Raw genomic sequence first — 14,145 nt, 5'->3', positions numbered from 1 at the left:
CTTGCTTGGGCAGTGACGCTGCAGGGAGAAAGGCCGCAGGACTGGTGCTGCACTGGGAGAGAGACGCAGGCTGTCGGGCCTGGTACACGGTACGCTGGCCTACTGCTGAGCTGGGGCTTAACACACGCAGACACATTAAGCGGAGCAAGTGGTGTCTGCATTAACTAACTGGCAGACATTTTGCAACAAAGTGTGTGACTGACACCACTACAGCCTAAAACTGTACCAAAGTAACAGACATCAGTTTTATACACATACAGGTACACAGAAAGATGCACACAGACACACACACACACACACATAGACACACACACACACACAAACACACACAGTGCAATCCGCGGAACAGTGCTTAACTCTCTGCTGAGTGCAGCGAGGCACCAGGACTTTTAAAGGGAAGACCCGTGCCAGGAGTTTGTTCCGTCCCCCTGGTTCACTCAGCAAAGACAGCCCCTGCAGAGGAAAGGAAACGAGGGGGAACGAGGCGCAAAGGACGCCATGAACGGACGACGAGAAATACAACAAAAAAAAACAGAAAAAAAAACAACAATATATAAATATATTTTCATCGGAATAAATAAATTATGGAGAATCTTTAACGACTCGAAGCCACAGACTTTGAAAAAGTATTTGAGCTGCTGTTGTCGCGGCTGTTGCGATTGCTATAATTGTTAAACGTTGTCGCTAATAATTTTTTGTGTTCTTGATTTTTTGAGAGAGCCATGGAGGGAAAACAATGGGGTGATAAAGAGGAAAAGTACAGGCAGAGGAGAAGTACAGACAGAGAAAAATATGGCCACATGTTTATGTATGTATCAGTTATCCAGGCAATGATTTAGGTAATTTTATATAAAAAAAATTTTGAAAACATTTTTCAGACAACCAGAGCAGGTGGACAAGGAAGCACATAATAATAATAATAATAATAATAATAATAATAATAAGGCCAGTGATACCAGCATTATTGAGTTGGCACTACACCAAATTAAGGTTGTAATATGCTCTTTTCAGTACCCATAGAAAGCACATACTGAACTTTCTATCATGTAAATCTGAATAGGTACCTAGCTCTGCTTATGTATACAGTGTTACTCTGAAGGAAGATCAATTAGGTGATTCAGTCCAGTGAGTTTCATATTAAGTACGAGTTTATTGTATGAATTCTATTTTATTGATTATCATTGTTACTACGGCCAAGATCATGACGATGTTAATTATTATTATTATTATTATTATTATGTCAGAGTGACAAATAAGATGAAATATTGGTATTTTGTTTTTCTCGTTAAACACACACCGTGATTTTTTAATAAGCTGTTTTAAGTGTCTGTCCTCGCAGAAAAAGGCATCAAAATGAGACAAACATGCAGAAAAAAAAACAAAAAACAAAAACAAAAAAAAAACAAGAACAACAGCGACAAAGGAACTGAGCGCTGCTAAATGAAAAGACATACAGAAAATGGAAAACAATGACCGAGCCTTTCATTAGCGAAAAACCCCACCGTCTGCAGGTTAAAACAAACAGGATATGTCTTCTTCACGATACCCTCAGTTTCTGTGCAAGTCAACCAGTCAAGGCCATGATTTCTTGTATGTTTAAAACTAAGTGAAATTGACGAGGAATTTCTGTGGATTACAGTGGATTATACCTACCCTTGAACGTCACATGACGTCATGGGCAAACGGAATGAATGGAAAGGGAGCTAAGCAAATCGAGGACAGCTTTTTCACGTTTTCGAAAAGGTAAGCCATTCCATTCTATGAAAGGGACGAAAAGACTGGAATAAATTGCCGTTGACTGAGATTTTTTTATGAAAAAGGACAAATGAAAAATATAGAAATTATAGATTTTTCTTTTGAAAACAAAAAATGCTATAATATTAGTGAGTGTTTTTTTGTTTTATCTAGTTTTATTTTTCCTTTTTTTTAAATCGAGTGTTATTATTTTACTTGTAATATTGTTATTGTTATTAGCTAATATTATGGTTATTATTATGAAAATTGTTCTGTTAGCAGAGGTTCTTTCAACATTAAACACCTGGCACACAAACTGGTAGTGGAACTCTGTGAAACTCGGTGGCAGTCGTATCTTTTCAGAATTACTGAAATATAACGGTTAAACTTTAACTTTGAAACACTTCACCGCTGAAAATAGATAACGTAGCGTGCGAAATAGCAGGCACGAATCCCTTTATGTGTAGAACGCGGCACTGCGTCTCAGTTGTACTCGCGCTGATTTTTTTAAGTTCGGTTCTGAGTGTCTGCCATATCAGCAGCTTTTCACCAGGAACACGGTTTCCAAGACAACTCGTCTTAAAACCACCGCACCGCGCAGTGCATTATGCAGTGTCAGTGCGCGTCAGTGCCTCTGGATACTGCCCGCTTCCCTGAAAAGACGCTCTCGAGTCAATAGTCGACTGAGAGCCTGTGCGGGCGATATCCCTTTTTAGTGGAGCAGCCCCCCTCCACGTGGCTGCTCATTCTAATAAAGCATGGACATACTGCAGTGTCTGTGGAAACCGCTGTAGCTGCAAAATTAGATATCGGTCACAGGTGGAAAATGTAATGATGTAGACAATATATATTTTATGAATTCACGGTAACATATCTGTACGGTCCGCGAAATAAAGTGAAATAAAAACCGATTGCACGATGCTTTCAGTGTACCATTTTGGCAAACGCGACCCCCCACCCCGGTTTTTACGCGAACGGCGTCGCAGCTCGCGGCATTTCTGTGTTTCTGCGTGCGGCCGTGCTACTGACGTGCCGTGGCTGTCGAGCGCGTGGGAGCTGCAGTCGCGCGCCGCTGCAGTTATAGAGCGTTCAAAACCAGGGCGAGTTGTAGACACTGAGCAGTAGGCGATAATGGAACCGTACTGTACATGAAATGTAGTAAAAATGTTGGCGTCTCATTCGGTATCCTCATTATTTCACCAAATGGCGATAACAGAAGGCTCCATTTTCCTTCTGAATGTAGTTATTTTTATTATTATTTTTGTTGTAATTGTGTGCTTAATTTTATTGTTCTACATGTAACAGGGCGATGCTAGGGTTGAGACAAGACCTTCCCAAGTTACTATCAGAGCACTTAGCATTTAGTTCTTGGCCAAAAGTGGCCAAAAGTTTTTTTTAAAAATATTTTTTAAAAGACCAATCTCGTTAGCATTGCTGGGGTTTTCCACAAACTCTGCTCCATCCCCGCACTTGTTTCAGCCAAGCATGTAGCTACTTAACCAAAACCTCAATTCATGTAACATTACTTTAAAAACACAAGAGAAAAGGTTGTTTGATTTCCGACTGTCTCAGTCCTGGTAGGAGCTCACCCGGAAAACAGGGTGGGCTCTGTAGTACTCAAACGATCTTCCTGTTAGTCGCGAGACAGTTAGCCACCTCCTGGCCACGATAGAGTGGGTTTAAATCGGACCTCAACAGGTTACCGCTGTGTCAGTTCCTCCCAGCTGTGCACCAGACCCCAGCGGGCAGCCAGCTGTGCTCAGTGAGAGAGACGCCCCTCCTCCAATCAGCGCCCTTCGCCTGCAGCGCTGTGTGAATCCTGCGTAAAACAGCAACTGTCTCACGAGCGAGTGCGAGCGAGCGCGCGCAAGCGCATGAGAGGAGTGCACGAGCGAGTGCATGAGAGGAGTGCACGAGCAAGTGCATGAGAAGAGTGCACAAGCAAGCAAGCAAGCATAAGTGCACGCGAAAAGTGCACCTGCTTCTGCTGCACTGCCTCTTGCACAGGTGTAGATGACACAGCGGCAACTCAGGAGGTAGAACTCGTACTTGATGATACTTTTGTCCAATTAAGAGATTTTGATGATAGTACCTTTTAAAGTCAGCAAAAATACCCACGTCTACATTTTTGGACTCTGTTTGCCATGTTGAAAGTTCAGCCTCATTGTTTAATTTAAAGTTCTGTTGCTGGACTTCTCCGCTTTGCGGCGACTGATAAGATGGAGACTGGAACTGTGGCCAGGCCGGCTAAAAAGGCTTGCTAGCGACAAGCGCTCTCCGCTTTCAATTTTAGCGACCGCGCCGCGAGCTGCGAGCTGCTCGCCCGTCCGCTCTCCTGGGAGCGGTGCCAAATGTCAAGTTCCGCCCCCATGCAGAGTCAGAAGGAAGCCAGCGGTCGGGGGAGGGGGCAGGGGTGGCGGGAGAGGGTTTGGGACACCCAGGGGGCCTTGGGCAGAGGCCATTTTGTCTTCGCTGTAACCTTTCATGTGACATATAAATCGGACCCTCTGGGAAGGGGGACGTTGACAGGGCAGCTGGCCGATCGGCTGATTGGCTGACGCCGTATCGGTCTCGCAGATGCAGACGATCGCTTTCGTTCTCCGTTGAGCGAGCGTCCTTAACTCTGCCACGTCTCTCAGACCCTTCTCAGAAAATTAAATTATTATACTCCCCCCCCCGCCCCCCCCAAAAAAAAAGATCTGTCGCCAAACAAATTTTAGTGAAATTTTGAAACTCACGACCGTGTGAAATATCAACTTGCAGCGCAAGCGCGGCCTCGATGAATTATTAACGCGTGCTGTCAGTAATGCACCCGGCTGCGTGGCGATGAAAAGCTTCTTCAATTTCGCCGCCGCGCGCGATACATCCGCGGCGTCGGGCGGGACTGGCGAACCGGCGCCGACGCGACCGCCGAGAGGTCCCGCCGAATCGAAACCCCGGGCCCCCCTCTCCGCGCTCCCGCTCGGTTCGAATCGCGACTCGTTTGTCTGTGGCGTGAAACGCTCCTCCTGGCGGGGTTGGGGTATTTTACGCCGTTTCGCGTCGTCGGGAACCAGACCGGCGAGGAGTGAAAATAGGCCGTGGGACGGCCGGCTCTCCGGGTCTCTCTTTCGCGCGGTCGCTGTGAAGCGGAGGTCGTAAGGGCTGAAATGAAGCGATCTTAAATCGCCGCCCCGCTTGCGTTGACGCGTAGACAGGGCATGCTGGGAGAAGCTCGCGTGATCTCCGGGGGCCGGTTCGGGCGAGTTCTGCGGCTCGGGTCGCTCGTCGTCGCCGGTAATGGTAAATGGACTGCATTTATATAGCGCTTTTATCCAAAGCGCTTTACAATTGATGCCTCTCATTCGCCAGAGCAGTTAGGGGTTAGGTGTCTTGCTCAAGGACTCTTCGACATGCCCAGGGCGGGGTTTGAACCGGCAACCCTCCGACTGCCAGACAATTGGTCTTACCTCCTGAGCTATGTCGCCCCTTAGCTTCACGTGGTAGCCTTTAGCTTCACGTGCTCTTCCAGTGAATCTTCCATTGTTTAAAAAAAAAAAAAAATACGCATCGGAAGATCTTTAGCACATCGGGGGGTCGCGAACCGGTGAGCTGCCGTACGCAGCCGTCGAAGGCGAAGCGCAACGAAGCAGCTCGTAAGCGCGAGTCCTTCGCGGTCACCTGACCGTTTGCCGTGGCGGTCGACCGCACGCGGTCGAGGAGTTTAGCCTGCTGGTCGTACGAGCGTAACGTGAATTAGTGTCTCGATTAACGTGTTCGTTGGATAGACTTATTTCACGGTCACGGGCAAAATTCCGTGGGATTGAAAGTTATCGAGCCTGATCCTTGAGATAGACTGCCAAGCTGAGACTGTAACAGGTACAGAAGTGGCATTTCAAGACCGGTTCTTCAGAGAAGTTCGTGAGCTAATGGTAGCTGCTGGCGAAACAAGTACGTTTCCTCTGCGCCACCGATGTATGTGGAAAATGTGCCGTCATTGCGACAAAAAATCTACATCCAGGAAGTCTTACAGGGTGCAACAATTATACAGGGAGATGCACAGAAGGGGCAAACATTAGTCAACATGAAAAAGGTGTAAAGCGAGAGGACTAGTATTGATTTTGCTTTCAACGTTCTGCCACGCTCACTTTAAAAACCATGCAGCTTTCTTCCCTCAGCGGCGATTAATGCATCGCTGAGCCTTCTGTACATTTCCGCTCCTTTGCTTCCTGTCTGGGTTTTTTCTTCCCCCCCCCGCATCCCCCACCCCCCCACCTCCCCCTTCCTGATTTCTCTGTCTGCCGTTATTATTTGCTATTCCTGCATCTGGCCCTTGGCAGTCTTCATCATCATCACCATCCTCATCATCATCATCGTTTTTATGGACGGGTGCACCTGTCACCCGCCTCGGCGGTGCGGTATACGTGTGCCCGAGCGCGGGGCGCCTGGTCCGCTCGGCTCTGAGATCGCGGCCTACTGCTGGTCCGGCAGCACGAGAGGAACAAGAGGGAGCTCGCCTTGGTTACCATGGCGTCAGTCAGTCAGCTGTGCGTGTATGTGTGTGTGTGGGGGGGGGGGGGGTGTAGAAACGGACTAGGGCTATTGTACAAAAAACAGCGAGGAAAGAGAGAGGAAGGGAGAGAGAGAGAGAGAGGGGAAATCTTGTTTCTTCCTCCTCCTGCCTGTGATCGAGGGAGAGTGTTACCGTGGTTATATGTCATCTTTCGCTCAAGGGGGGGATGACTTCACTCTTCCTTTCTCACAAGCCCCTTCACTTCAAGAGAGCATGCTTCAATTCTCTTTTCTCTCTCTCTCTCTCTCCCTCTCTCCCCTCCTCCTTCCCTCCCCCTCTCTCTCTCTCTCTCTCTCTCTCTTTCTCACCGCCATTCCCCTTCCCCCTTTCTGGAAAATACAAACTAACGGACACCCTCCTCTGTTCTGGCTGCACTCTCCGGTCGCGGCCCCTTTCCTCCGAAAGACGGGGGGGGGGGGGGGCGGGGGCTTGTTTCAGTCCTCTGTCCTCATCCCCCCATCCCCTCCTCCGCCCTCCTGGCCCTCAAGCTCATCCCTCTCTCAGGAAAAAGACCAGCAGCTGATGCTTCTCATTCACTTTCCGCCTGCAGTTGAATTAAAGATGACCTCCATCTGTTCCTGTCCTTTAGGTTCCGAGTTATTCCGCTGAATCAGATCTGGAGGATAGTTGTTCTTGCGATTGTTTCTCGTGACGCATAAACATTGGCGCGGTCTCGCAACGGGAAAGTGATGAGTCTGAGGGGGTGGGACGGCTGGGGGTCGGGGCGCAGATATGTTCTGGTGAGGTGAGGTCTGTGCCAAATCTTTTTCTGACCATAAAAAATCTCTGTTAATGTGCCATACTGAGAAATTTCTGGAATAAAGAAATTGATATTGTTGTTTTTTACAAAAATGACTGAAATTCTGTTTGGGTCTTTTGGCTACGTGCGTGTGAGTGTGTTTGCGTTGGTGTGAACGTGAGCGAGTTAGCGTTTGTGTGTGTGTGTGCGTGCGTGTGTGGCTGTGTGTGTGTGTATGCGTCCATGCATGCGTGTGTGTGTGTGTGTGTGTGTGTGTATGTGTGGCTGTGTGTGTGTGTGTGTGTGTGTGTACATGCGCGTGTGAGTGTGTGCGTGGGTGTGAGTGTGTGTGTGTACACGCGCGTGTGAGTGTGTGCGTGGGTGTGTGTGTGTGTGCCTGTGTGTGTGTGTGTGTGTGTGTACACGCGCGTGTGTGTGTGTGTTTGTGTGTGTGTACGTGTGTACACGCGCGTGTGTGCGTGGGTGTGTGTGTGTGCCTGTGTGGGCATGAGTTGGTTTGAGGCGGTGCGCTACAACATCAGTCAGCGTACGAGCTTCACATACTGATCCGACGGCATTAGACGGGATGGAGAGGCCGTGGGGGGGGGGGGGGGGGGGTCCGTTTGGGATGACTTGACCCGCGGCCTTCACCTCCGCCCCCGACCGCAGCGTCCGCGGGGGGGTGGGGGGGGGGGGGTGGGGCGCGTGGGGCGCGTGGGTGCGCGCTTGGGCCGCAAACCTGGCCGGCGGTGCTGCGGTACTCGCGCCCGACCCGGACGTGGGTTAGCCACGCTCGCGTCAGAACGCTAACGGCGCCGGCTCACATTCAGATCATTATTATTGCCCTACCTCAGGGCGTACCTGTTAGCATTAGCACGCGCGGTGATATGTGTGTGTGTGTGTGTGTGTCTGTGTGTGCGCATCTGAGTGTGTGCGTGCGTGCATGTGTATGTGTGTGAGTATGTGTGAGTGTGTGTTTGTGCGTGTGTGTGCGTGCGTGTGTGTATATGTGCGCGTGTGCATGCGTGTGTGTGTGTGTGTATGTGTGTGTGTGTACGTGCATGTGTGTACGCGTGTCAGTGCGCGTGTGAATGTGTGTGCGTGTGCGCTGCAGGACCCTGAGCTCAGTGTCACATAAACGGTAAGTTAAATGTTTCCTATATAATGGAGCTGTTTCTCCTGAGGACGGGCAGCGGGGCGTTTATTCTGTTGGCAGGCTACGCAGTGCAGGATATCCACCGAAGCTCAGCGCAGCTGCGCTTCTTTTAACTGAGGTAAAAAAAAGAACCTAGAATTCAAACGTCTGACCATCTGCTGCGAGCACCAGCGCCCCAGTCAGCGCGCTGCGTTCCGTCTCACTGCGTTAAACGCGCTCAACGCACTGAAAGGATCCCGAACGGTCTTAACGTTCGACGTACACGCCGTGGGAATCGATACTGACGGCGCGCGGCGCTCTGTGAGAGCGTGGCCGAGCGTGGCGAGGACCGATACAGCGTAGGTGGAGAGATGGAGAGATGACAGACGAAGAGAAGAGAGAAAAGATGGGGGGGTGGGGCAAAGAATGATAAAATAAAAAAAGGGAAGTTTATTACCTCACCCCCCCCAATGAAAAGGTCAACGCACTCACTTAAAACTAAAAAAAAGTGGAGCAGTTACTCTGCTGTTTAGTCTCACCTCTCTCTCTCTCTCTCTCTCTCTCTTTCTCCCTCTCCCTCCCTCTCTTTGCTTGTCTTGGTGTGAGCTGGCTTATGTGATCTCTCTTCCTCAGTCCAAGATCACACGCAGAAATACATGTCAGCCCACCCCTCACCCCCACACACACACACGGGCGCGCACACATACACACACGTGCGCACACACACACACACACACACACACACACACAGGGTCTGCAGTACTACAGTTGTAAAGAGTAACCTTGAGAATGGGAGGGTTACTCAGCTATCCTATCACAACACACCCAGGCTCCCCTTTGGCTCCGCCCCTCTCTCGCTCTGAAGCCCGCCCAGCCTGTGTGTGAGTACATCAGCGCTCCTGTGGTTCATTGCTCTGTGTGTTTATAAACCAGTCTGACCGTCTGTGTATCTGTGTACCTCGCCAGATTTACTCCCCTCTCTCTCTCTCTCTCTCTCTCCCCCATCTCCCCTTTTCTTATTCCCTCTTTCTCTCTGTTTGTCCCGGAGAAGGACGTTTGTTCTCCTGTGGGGGAAGAGGGGAATCGACATCAAGAGATGAGTTATTGATTAAAAAATAGGGGGCAAGAGAGCAAGAGAGAGATGACACACACAGCGCAAGGCTCCCACACTAACACACTCACCTCAACACAAAACTAATACACTAACCTCAACACAAAACTAACACACTCACCTCAACACAAAACGAACACACTCACCTCAACACAAAACTAATACACTAACCTCAACACAAAACTAACACACTCACCTCAACACAAAACTAACACTCTCACTCCAACACAAAACAAACACTCACACCAACATAAAACACACTCACATAAACACAACACTAACACACTCACCTCAATACAAAACCAATACACTCACCTCAACACAACACTAACACACTCACCTCAACACAAAACTAATACACTCACCTCAACACAAGGGTTTTTTCCCCGTCTAGTTTGTTCGCTTAGCAACCGTGAACACGTTCCACACACCGTCCGCTTATGCGGCCGAGTATCAGCTGAACTAACTCAGGCAGAGCACCTTATTCAGGAGTGCCACAACAGTGTCAGTCGTGGGCCTCAAACCCAAAACCCAGCTTCCCCACTGCTGGTCCCATCCCAGCGAACACAAGCCTGAATACAGACGGAATCCAGACGTCAAGAGATTAGATTAGCCATAATTTAGCTCAGGTTTTACTTCCATATGGCCTGGCTGTATCCTAGCCGGCTAGAAAACTTTCACATTGCAACCAAATCTAGTTGGTTTTTTCAACAAACGTCTAGATTGATTGGTTGAAATGTGAAAGTTTTCTAACCGGCTAGGACGTAGCCAAGCTATATCAGGGTAAAACCTGAGCTAACTCAGGGCTAAATTGCCCTAAACCAGTCCATTTATGTCAAAACAACTGTCAACCTAGATGTCTACCTCTCTAGAAGTCTAGATTCCGTCTGTTCAGGCTTGTGCTACCTGGGATTCTCCACTGTTACCAAAATAACCATTTCACTGCACTTTCTCACGTAAAGGATTCAGGAAGTTTAGGATCTGTTTTCGTTTGAAAGTGCTATCGGGGAAGATGCTAGGGAGTCTGAAGGAGTTTGCGGGGCGCAGGGTAAAAAGCTCTTCTTCCCTTCCCGGGAACTCTTGTTCCCATCAGCCATTGGGCTCAATTTCAGCCTTCTTCGAGCATCTTTCAAGTGAACTTTCTGGCCGGTAATGGCAGCAAAGGACCTGTCCCTAAAACACTGGGATGGACCTGCAGTTAGGCCGACGTTCTATGCAACATCAAACCATGCAGCGACTGAAACCCCTGTGGAGACATAAAAACAGACAGTAAAATAAGGAGTTTCTTAATGGAATTTCTTTGTTGCCCTGTGCTATGGGAAGAGGAGTCTGAGTTACGTCGCTAGGTTGTGTCACAGACCGTTGTGGTTTCAGGTTCATGTTGGCAAAAGATTTTTCCATTTCTCTCCGAAATAACAGAAACATGACTTACTGGAGTATTAATGTTAAGTCACACGAGACCGTTGTGTTCTGAATGATGGGAAAATGATTTCACATTTTTCACAATCCAGGAAGCAAGACCCCGTGTGCACCGACGCCATGAAATAAAACAGCCTGCGAAGACCTGCTCACTAACACAGACTGTGTGCATGTGTGTGAGTGTGCATGCGTATGTGTTTGTGTGTGCATGCCTGTGTGTGTGCATGCGTGAATTCATGTGCATGTGCATGCAAGTGTGTGTTTGTGCTCGTGTGTGTGCGCCTGTGTGCTTGTGAGTACGTATGTACTTGCGTATGCGTATGTGTGCGCATGTGCGTGTATGCGTATGTACGTGTGTGAGTGTGGGTGTGCGCGTGTGTGCATTTGTGTGTATATGCATATGTGCATGTATGTATGCGTGTGTGCATGTGAGCGTGTATGTGTGTGTTAGCTTGTGTGTGTGTGTGCGTAAATGTGTGTGTGTGTGCACGTGTGTGTGTGTGTGTGTACGTGTGTGTTTGCGTGTGCATGTGTGTGTCTGCGTGTGCATGTGTGTATATGTGGGTGTGTTTGTGTGTGCGTCTGTGTGTGCGTGTGTGCATGCGTGTGTCTGTGTGTATATCTGTGCGTGTGTGTGTGTGTGTGTGTGTGTCTGCGTGTGCATGTGTGTATATGTGGGTGTGTTTTTGTGTGCATGTGTGTGCGTCTGTGTGTGCATGTGTGTGCATGCGTGTGTCTGTGTGTATATCTGTGTGTGTGTGTGTCTGCGTGTGCATGTGTGTGCGATGCTTGTAAATGTAAATACGCCAGCAGTCGAGGCTGTGGGTTGGGAGAGAGTGGCTCGCCGGTATGGTCTGACTCTGAACCCAGCACTTCCTGTGTCCTTCAGTCCTTACTGCTGGAGAGCTTTAGCATTGGCTAATCCCTCGCACTGCCTAGTACCAGTAGGGCACATCTGTTTACACTAATTATTTTGGGTTTTTCAGTAAATAATTAGTAGCTGTTGGAGAGGCCAGATTGGAATGTCAAGTGTTTAGCATAGAGCTGGGTACTGGGGGTCAAGCCAGAGTTTCCCTGGCTGAAGGACCCAAAGGGCTGTCTCCGGCCGTCTACCACTGTGCCTTTTTCTTTTTTTAAAATTTATTACATTTTTATTGCGGGTTTTATTTAGTGATAACTTATGTTACATTTGTGGGGCAAACGTAGTTTAACTGATTAAACATTAAATTAGATGAAACATTATTGTTTTGTAAATAATGGTTCTCTGTATGTGCTCTGGCCTGTTTTAATGTGGTACACAAATAACGATAATTCTTATAATGATATGGTCTGGAAGAGGGGGGAGGACAGGGGGAGAGAGGGAGAGAGGGAATAAATACACAATCGATGATCAGTGAAGTAGTATTAGCATTGTTCACACATCTCCTGCTACCCCCCTCGTCCCACCCGCCACCCCCCCCCCCCCCCCCCCCCCTTTCAGTAGCGGCCTCTCTTTCTTGCTGCAGCGTTACCATGGCGACCGAGAAATGTGGGAATACCTCTGTCCTTCAGAGAGAGGGAGAGAGACACACACAGAAAGAGGGGGGTGGGGGGGGCGGGGGCGGGGTGTAACGGGGTAAACGCAGACGGACTTACTGACCGTCCGGGTGGGCGTACGGCTAGCTCGATGTTCTGCTCGATAGCGCGATGCTGCTGTTAGCTGTCAGTCACAGTGCGCGCGCTCACGTTAGCGGCTAAAGCTACAGGAGCTACCGGGGGGCTGGCGGGTGAACTGCAGTCGGGAGAGGCGGCACGCGTAACTCAGACTCGACGTGTTTATCCGTCCCTCTGTCTGTTTATCCCTCCATGTGTTTCTGCCTCTGCATTCTAGAGCGAGGCTGCTGTTTCCATGACAACCTGCAGCCGAAAATAGCTAGTCTCCCTCTCTCTCTCTCTCTCCCCTCCTTTTTCTGTGGTGTGTTTCTCCCCAAATGCGCACACCTCCCAGCCACCTCCCCCCACCTCCTGCTAGTGCGGCATTAATGCCTAGTAATGTTCAGTAATTCTCCATAATGTTCAGTCGGTTCGAATGTTTCCATAAGTGCCCCTCTCCTTCTCTCTCGCTCCCTCTCTCTCTTCCTGCATAGAATCCGTTCGAATGCATTTTATTGGCAGCTTGAGTTTCCATGGAAACGTCTTGAAACCATGGCAACTATTTGAACTGAGCCAAACGCTTTCAAAACTGCTGCATTCATCCCCTCTGCCCCCCCCCCCCCCACCGCCCATTAGTGCAGTGTTAGTGTACTGTAGCATCCAGTGAGTCAGTGTGCGTGTGTGTGAGTGTGCGTGTGCGTGTGTGTGTTTGTGCGCGTTTCCCTAATCACCTCTGTGCGGAGCTCTGTTTAGTATTTGTGTGAGTGCTCCACAGTGCGACCACTGGCTTTCAATTCATCAAATCCCTCCCCTTTTTTTTTTTTTAGCTCTGCTTGGCCCCTCCTTCCAGCGCAAGCTGTTTCCTCCGAATCTTATCGCCGCTATCTGTCTGGGATTCTGGGTCTCGACTGTCTCCGATAAGGAAGCTGCTCGGCGCCGTGGCCTAAATACAGCAGGGTCCGGAAAACGAGCCGAGAAACAGCGCCTCCGTGCCGCTGTGGGCGGAACTGCAGCCGGGACCAGAAAGAACCGGTGGGAAAGGCTGCAGAGAAAAAAGGAAAAAAAAAAGAGGTGGATCAAGAGAACGACTAAACAAGTCCAAACGCTCCCTGACGTACCGTGCACCCAATAACAGAAACCGCTGAGTGCAGCAGGGGAAGAGTTCACATACGCAGGGCTGGAGTTCACCGATTCCTTTGCTGTTTACATCATTTGCATTCACTATGAACAGACTGCCCATCATTGTGAAATGAAACTAGTCTCTCAGAGTTCTGAGGTCGTATGAACCTGACGACATGACGGTGTCTTTGACTGAAGTGTTAATAAACATATGTTATCGAGCACATCTGAAAACTGGCACGTAGCATTTGTGTTCCCTGTCGGCCATTTAAAGCGTGAAGCGGTTGTCATGAACCTGTAGCCAACGGCCGTGCCGTCCCGCGATCATGACCGTACCGGTCAGTTTAAGCCAAACAGGGATGGGTGTAATGCTTGGGCAGGGGACCGCCAGGGAGGACCGGGACATGGTTGGAGCGCGAGCGAGTCAGTTTTGGGCAGTCCGCCCTCTGGAACATCCAGTGCGCCGGTACAGAGACGCAGACGTTTTGCCATGTTTTTGGGTGCCAAGACCCTGGCTTGCCCGGGTTTCGTGGCACGCAGTGGAATATTTGCGCCGTTAGTATTTTGGTCTTGGTTCAATTCCATAACTGCCTGGCTCAGTTGACCCATTTCATCTCATCCCTGTCTCCTTATTTACCCCGGGAATTCCTTCCCAGTCAGCATAGCACGAGAGAAATACGTTGCATGCTGACCTTCCTGATTAA

The sequence above is a fragment of the Anguilla anguilla genome, chromosome 17 (genome assembly GCF_013347855.1).
Source record: "Anguilla anguilla isolate fAngAng1 chromosome 17, fAngAng1.pri, whole genome shotgun sequence".
In the NCBI taxonomy this organism is placed as follows: domain Eukaryota; kingdom Metazoa; phylum Chordata; class Actinopteri; order Anguilliformes; family Anguillidae; genus Anguilla; species Anguilla anguilla.
The sequence above is the reverse complement of the archived record's forward strand: the minus strand, read 5'-3'. Positions refer to the sequence as shown.